Genomic DNA, 6,134 nt, shown 5'->3' with positions numbered 1-6,134 from the left:
TGGAGATGCCAGCGTTGGACTGAGGTGTACAAAGTTAAAAATCACACAACACCAGGTTACAGTCCAACAGGTTTAATTGGAAGCACACTAGCTTTAGGAACGTCGCTCCTTCATCAGGTGATAGTGGAGGGCTCAATCCTAACACACAGAATTTATAGCAAAAAGTTACAGTGTGATATAACTGAAATTATACATTGAAAAATTGATTGTTAAGTCTTTCATCTGTTTGAATACCATGATAGTTTCACTTCTTTTATGTGTAAATCACAAAACCTTTTTTTTATATAAAAGTTGCATTCTCAGGTTAGCTGTTAACAATGGGTGATAGCTAGATAATATGTTGAAGGCGTTAGCCCGCTGTGTTCTCTGTCTATGCCAAGATGTTTAGATTGATTCTAATCTAAAGTGAGATAATGGAGTTTTACATGAATGCATGCAGTTTTTGAGCAAAGTACAATGTAACCCTGCAAGCACAAATTCACCCCACAAAATATATGTGTGCATGTGGGTCTTTGTCTGTTTGAGTTGGGGGTTGTGAGTGAGAGTGTAGAGTGTCTTAAGTCTGTAAGGGGGTGCATGTGAGAGTGTGGGAGTGTGTGTGTCTGTAAGGGTGTATGTAGGTGCCTGTGTGTGCGTCTGTGTATATGTGTGTCCGTGTGTATGTGTATATAGGAGTGCGTGCACGCGAGTGAGTAAGTGAGTGAGAGAGAGAAAGTATGTGTGAATGTGTGTGTGTAGGAGTGTCTGTGTGTGTGTAGGAGTGTCTGTGTGTGTGTAGGAGTGTGACATGAACCCAAGGTCCCGATTGAGGCCCTCCCTATGGTTACCGAACTTAGCTATCAGCCTCTGCTTGGCCACTTTTCGCTGCTGCCTGTCCCGAAGTCCGCCTTGGAGGATGGTCACCCGAAGGTCCGAGGTTGAATGTCCTGGACCACTGAAGTGTCCCCCAACTGGGAGAGAACACTCCTGTCTGTTGATTGTTGTGCGGTGCCCATTCATCCGTTGTCGTAACCTTTGCTCGATTTCTCAATGTACCATGCTTCAGGGCATCTTTGCCTGCAACATATAAGATAGACAACATTGGCTGAGTCACATGAGTACCTACCATGTACAAGGTGGGAGGACATGACAGGTACTCATGTGACTCAGCCAACATTGTCTATCTTATACGCTGCAGGCAAAGATGCCCTGAGGCATGGTACATTGGGGTAACCGAGCAAAGGCTACGACAACAAATGAATGGGCACTGCACAACAATCAACAGACAGGAGTGTTCCCTCCCAGCTGGGGAACACTTCAATGGTCCAGGACATACGACCTCAGACCTTTGGGTGACCATCCTCCAAGGCGGACATCAGGACAGGCAGCAGCGAAAAGTGGCTGAGCAGAGGCTGATAGCTAAGTTCGGCACCCACAGGGAGGGCCTCAACCGGGACCTTGGATTCATATCACATTACAGGTGACCACCATTGCACTTTACTTACATACATACACACACACACATACACACACATGCACACACACACCCACACTCACACATGCACCCCCTCACAGGCTTAAGACACACTACACTCACACATACACTTTCTCACACTCACAACCTCCAACCCAGACAGAAACACACACAGACAGACAAAGACCCATATGCACACATATATTTTGTGGGGTGAATTTGTACTTGCAGAGTTACATTGTACTTTGCTCAAAAACTGCATGAATTCATGTAAAACTCCGTTATCTCACTTTTTAGATTAGAATCAATCTAAACATCTTGGCATAGACAGAGAACACAGGGGACTAACATCTTCAACATACTGTCTAGCTATCACCTATTGTTAACAGCTAACCTGAGAATGCAACTTTTTAAAAAAAGGTTTTGTGATTTACACATAAAAGAAGTGAAACTATCATGGTATTCCAACAGATGAAAGACTTAACAATCAATTTTTCAATGTATAATTTCAGTTATATCACACTGTAAATTTTTGCTATAAATTCTATGTGTTATGAATGAGCCCTCCACCATCAACTAATGAAGGAGCAACGTTCCGAAAGCTAGTGTGTGCTTCCAATTAAACCTGTTGGACTATAACCTGGTGTTGTGTGATTTTTAGCCAGGGTTGGAGGATTTGAGCTATAGGGAGAAGCTTAACAGGCTGGGGCTGTTTTCCCTGGAGTGTCAGAGGCTGAGGGGTGACCTTATAGAGGTTTACAAAATTATGAGGGGCATGGATAGGATAAATAGGTAAAGTCTTTTCACTGGGGTCAGGGAGTCCAGAACTAGAGGCCATAGGTTTAGGGTGAGAGGGGAAAGATATAAAAAGAGACCTGGGGGAAACTTTTTCAGGCAGAGGGTGGTACGCGTATGGAATGAGCTGCCAGAGGAATTGGTGGAGGCTGTTACAATTGCAACATTTAAAAGGCATTTGGATGGGTATATGATTAGGAAGGGTTTGGTGGGATATGGACCGAGTGCTGGCAGGTGGGACTAGATCGGGTTGGGATATCTGGTCGGCATGGACGGGTTGGACTGAAGGGTCTACTTCCATGCTGTACATCTCTATGACTCTAAGTAAATGAAAGGAACAGGAGTCCTTCGACTACATTCAGTATTCTTCTGCTGCACAATCCATGCAAGATTTACTCCCTTTCTTTATATTTATTCATTCACAGGATGAGGGCATCGCTGGCCAGGCAACATTTATTGCCCATCCCTAATTGTCCACAGGGCAGTTAAGAGTCAACCACGCTGCTGTGGGTCTGAAGTCACATGCAGGCCAGACCCGGTAAGGATGATAGTTTCCCTCCCTAAAGGATATGAGTGAACCAGATGAGTTTTTCTCAAATAATCAACAATAGATTTCATGGTCATCATTAGATTCTAAATTCCAGACATTTTTTTATTTCAAATTCCTCCAGGATTCGAACCTGTGTCTCCAGAACATTATCTGGGTCTTTAGAATAAACATTCCAGCAATGACAGCATTAGGTCATTGCCTCTCCTATTCTAATAACCTATTTTGCAATAAACATTATGGAGTAAATTGATCTATTAATCCATTCTTTTTCCCCAGCTTAGTTACTAAATATCACCACAGCTTTCCTGATCTAAACACATCCTAGTTTGTCTGTTCCTAATGAGCCAGTAACTAGCATTGAAATTGCATGGTTGAATGTATTCACCAAGTTCAGGAAAAAAAAGAATTGGACAGCAGAAAAGTCCATTTATTCCATCGGGACGGTGCTGACTGACTGAAAGCGTCATCCAAGTAGCTCTGTTTCCCTGCTCCTTCATAGAGTAGTCTTACAGCACAGAAACAGACCTTTGGTCCAACTCATCCAAGCCAAACCCAAGCTCACAAAACTAAATCACCCTCATTTGCCTGTATATGACCCATATCCCTCGAAACCCTTCCTATTCATGTACCAATTTAAATGTTGTGATTGTACCCCTTTCTACCACTTTTTCTGGTGCCTCGTTCCATATATGCACCACCCCCTGTTTGAAAAGGTTATCCTTTGGGTCCCTATAAAATCTTCCCCCTTTACCTTAAACCAATACCCTCTAGTTTTGGACTCCCTTTACCCTGGGATAAAAGACCTTGGCTATTCACCTTATCTATGATCCTTGTGATTTTATCAACTTCTGTAAGGTCCCCCTTCAGCCTCCTATGCTCCAGAGAAAAATGTCTCAATATCTCCTGCAAAATACTACTCTGTATTCCCAATTCCTCTGCCGTATCTGCTCCCAGGAGGACCAGTTCCACCACAGAACGCACCAGATGGCCTCCTTCTTTAAAGACCATAATTTTCCATCTCATGTGGTTGAAGATGCCTTCCAATGCATCTCATCCATGTCCCACATCTCCGCCGTCAAACCCCACCCCTCCAACCACAACAAGGACAGAAACCCCCGTTCCTCACCTTCCGCCCCACCAGACTCTGCATAAACTGCATCATCCGCCGACATTTCCACCACCTACAAACAGATCCCACTACCAGGGATGTATTTCCCTCCCCATCTGCTTTCCACAAAGACTGCACCCTCCATGTCTACATGGTCAGGTCCACACACCCCAACCCACCCTCCCCTTCTGGCTAGTTCCCAGCCATCACAGGAATTGCAAAACCTGTGCCCACACCTCCCCACTCACCTCTATCCAGGGCCCCAAAGGAGCCTTCTACATCCATCAAAGTTTCACCTGCACTTCCACAAATGTCATTTATTGCATCCGTTGCTCCCGATTCGGTCTCCTTTACATTGGGGAGACTGTACGCCTTCTTGCGGAGCGCTTCAGGGAACATCTTCAGGACACCCGCACCAATTAACCCCACTGTCCCGTGGCTGAATATTTCTACTCCCCCTCCCACTCCTCCACCGCCACTCCCTCACCACCTGATGCCTGGAGGAAGAACACATCTTCCGCCTCGGAACACTTCAACCCGAGGGCATCAATGTGGATTTTGAATTAGATTACTTACATTGAATTAGATTACTTACAATGTGGAAACAGGCCCTTCGGCCCAACAAGTCCACACCGACCCGCCGAAGCGCAACCCACCCATACCCCTACATTTACCCCTTATCTAACACTACGGGCAATTTAGCATGGCCAATTCACCTGGCCTGCACATTTTTGGACTGTGGGAGGAAACCGTAGCACCCGGAGGAAACCCACGCAGACACGGGGAGAACGTGCAAACTCCACACAGTCAGTCGCCTGAGGCGGGAATTGAACCCGGGTCTCTGGCGCTGTGAGGCAGCAGTGCTAACCACTGTGCCACCGTGCCGCCCACTGGTGGACTTCACCAGTTTCCTCATTTCCCCTCCCCTACCTTACCCCAGTTGCAAACTTCCAGCTCAGCACCATCCTCATGACCCGTCCCACCTGTCAATCTTCCTTCCCATCTATCCTCTCCACCCTCCTCTCTGACCTATCACCTTTACCCCTTCCTCCATCCACCTACTGCATTCCCAGCTACCTTCTCCCTAGCCCCAACCCCTCCCATTTATCTCTTCACCCCGACGCTTCCATCCTCATTCGTGATGAATGGCTCCTGCCCGAAACTTCGATTTTCCTGCTCCTCGGATGCTGCCTGACCTGCTGTGTATTTCCAGCACCACTCTAATCTTGACTCAGCATATCCAGTCTGTCTTTTTAACTCAAACTTTCAAGTCTCAGTAACATCCTTGCAATCTTTTTTTGCACCCATTCCAATTTAATGGCATCCTTCCTATAGCAGGGCGAGCAGAATTGTACAGTATTCCAAATCTGGGCCTTACCAATCTAGCAGAATTACCATAGGAAGCAATCACTAGCTCCATCTACATCTAACTACTTTCAAAGGTAGTTAACATCATTTGTCAATTCTTCTTGAGACTTCAACTGATGTCCAGCTGTGAAGTCACAAGTAAACTATTAATAAGCTAAGCGTCACCTCAAATTCGGATATGTTAATATTTAAAGCATAGCAGGAGGGGTATGAGAAGAGACCGGGAAAGTGAGATTAGCTCCATGTGGTGTCAATGACAGTGCTATCAAGCAACACATGTTCAGTAATAATCTGCTCAGAGATGCTTAATTTAGAACTCATGACAGTGAACAAATGGTGATTTACTTCCAAATCTAGATAGTGAGAGACTTGAAGATGTTCATGGCATTCCATATGTTGTGTTCCTATCTACTAGGTGGTAGAGGTTGTGGGTTTGGAAGGTGACAATGAATGCGCCTTTGCTGATTGTTGCCATTGTGTGGCAGTGCTAGGGTGAAGGATACTTAAGGTGGTGGATGGACTGAAGTGAGCCACTTGAGCATGATTGATATTCTGCTGCTCATTGTTATTGGTGCTGCACTCATCCAGACAGTTTGAGAGTAATCCATCAAACTTACCTGTGCCTTGTAAATAGTGAATTGACTTAGGGGAGTTAGAAGATGAGTTACTTGTTGCAGTATTCTCAACCCCTGACCTGCACACATGAACACAATATTCATGTGGCAGATCTAGTTAAGCTTCTGGTCGATGGCAACCTACAGGATATTTCAGAGAGATTCAGTGATGATAATTCTGTTGGATGTCAAGGAAAAATAGGTGCTTTTTCTCTTGGAAAGAGTAATTTCCTTGCACTTTTGTGG

Source organism: Chiloscyllium plagiosum, chromosome 15 (genome assembly GCF_004010195.1).
Source record: "Chiloscyllium plagiosum isolate BGI_BamShark_2017 chromosome 15, ASM401019v2, whole genome shotgun sequence".
In the NCBI taxonomy this organism is placed as follows: Eukaryota; Metazoa; Chordata; class Chondrichthyes; order Orectolobiformes; family Hemiscylliidae; genus Chiloscyllium; species Chiloscyllium plagiosum.
The sequence above is the reverse complement of the archived record's forward strand: the minus strand, read 5'-3'. Positions refer to the sequence as shown.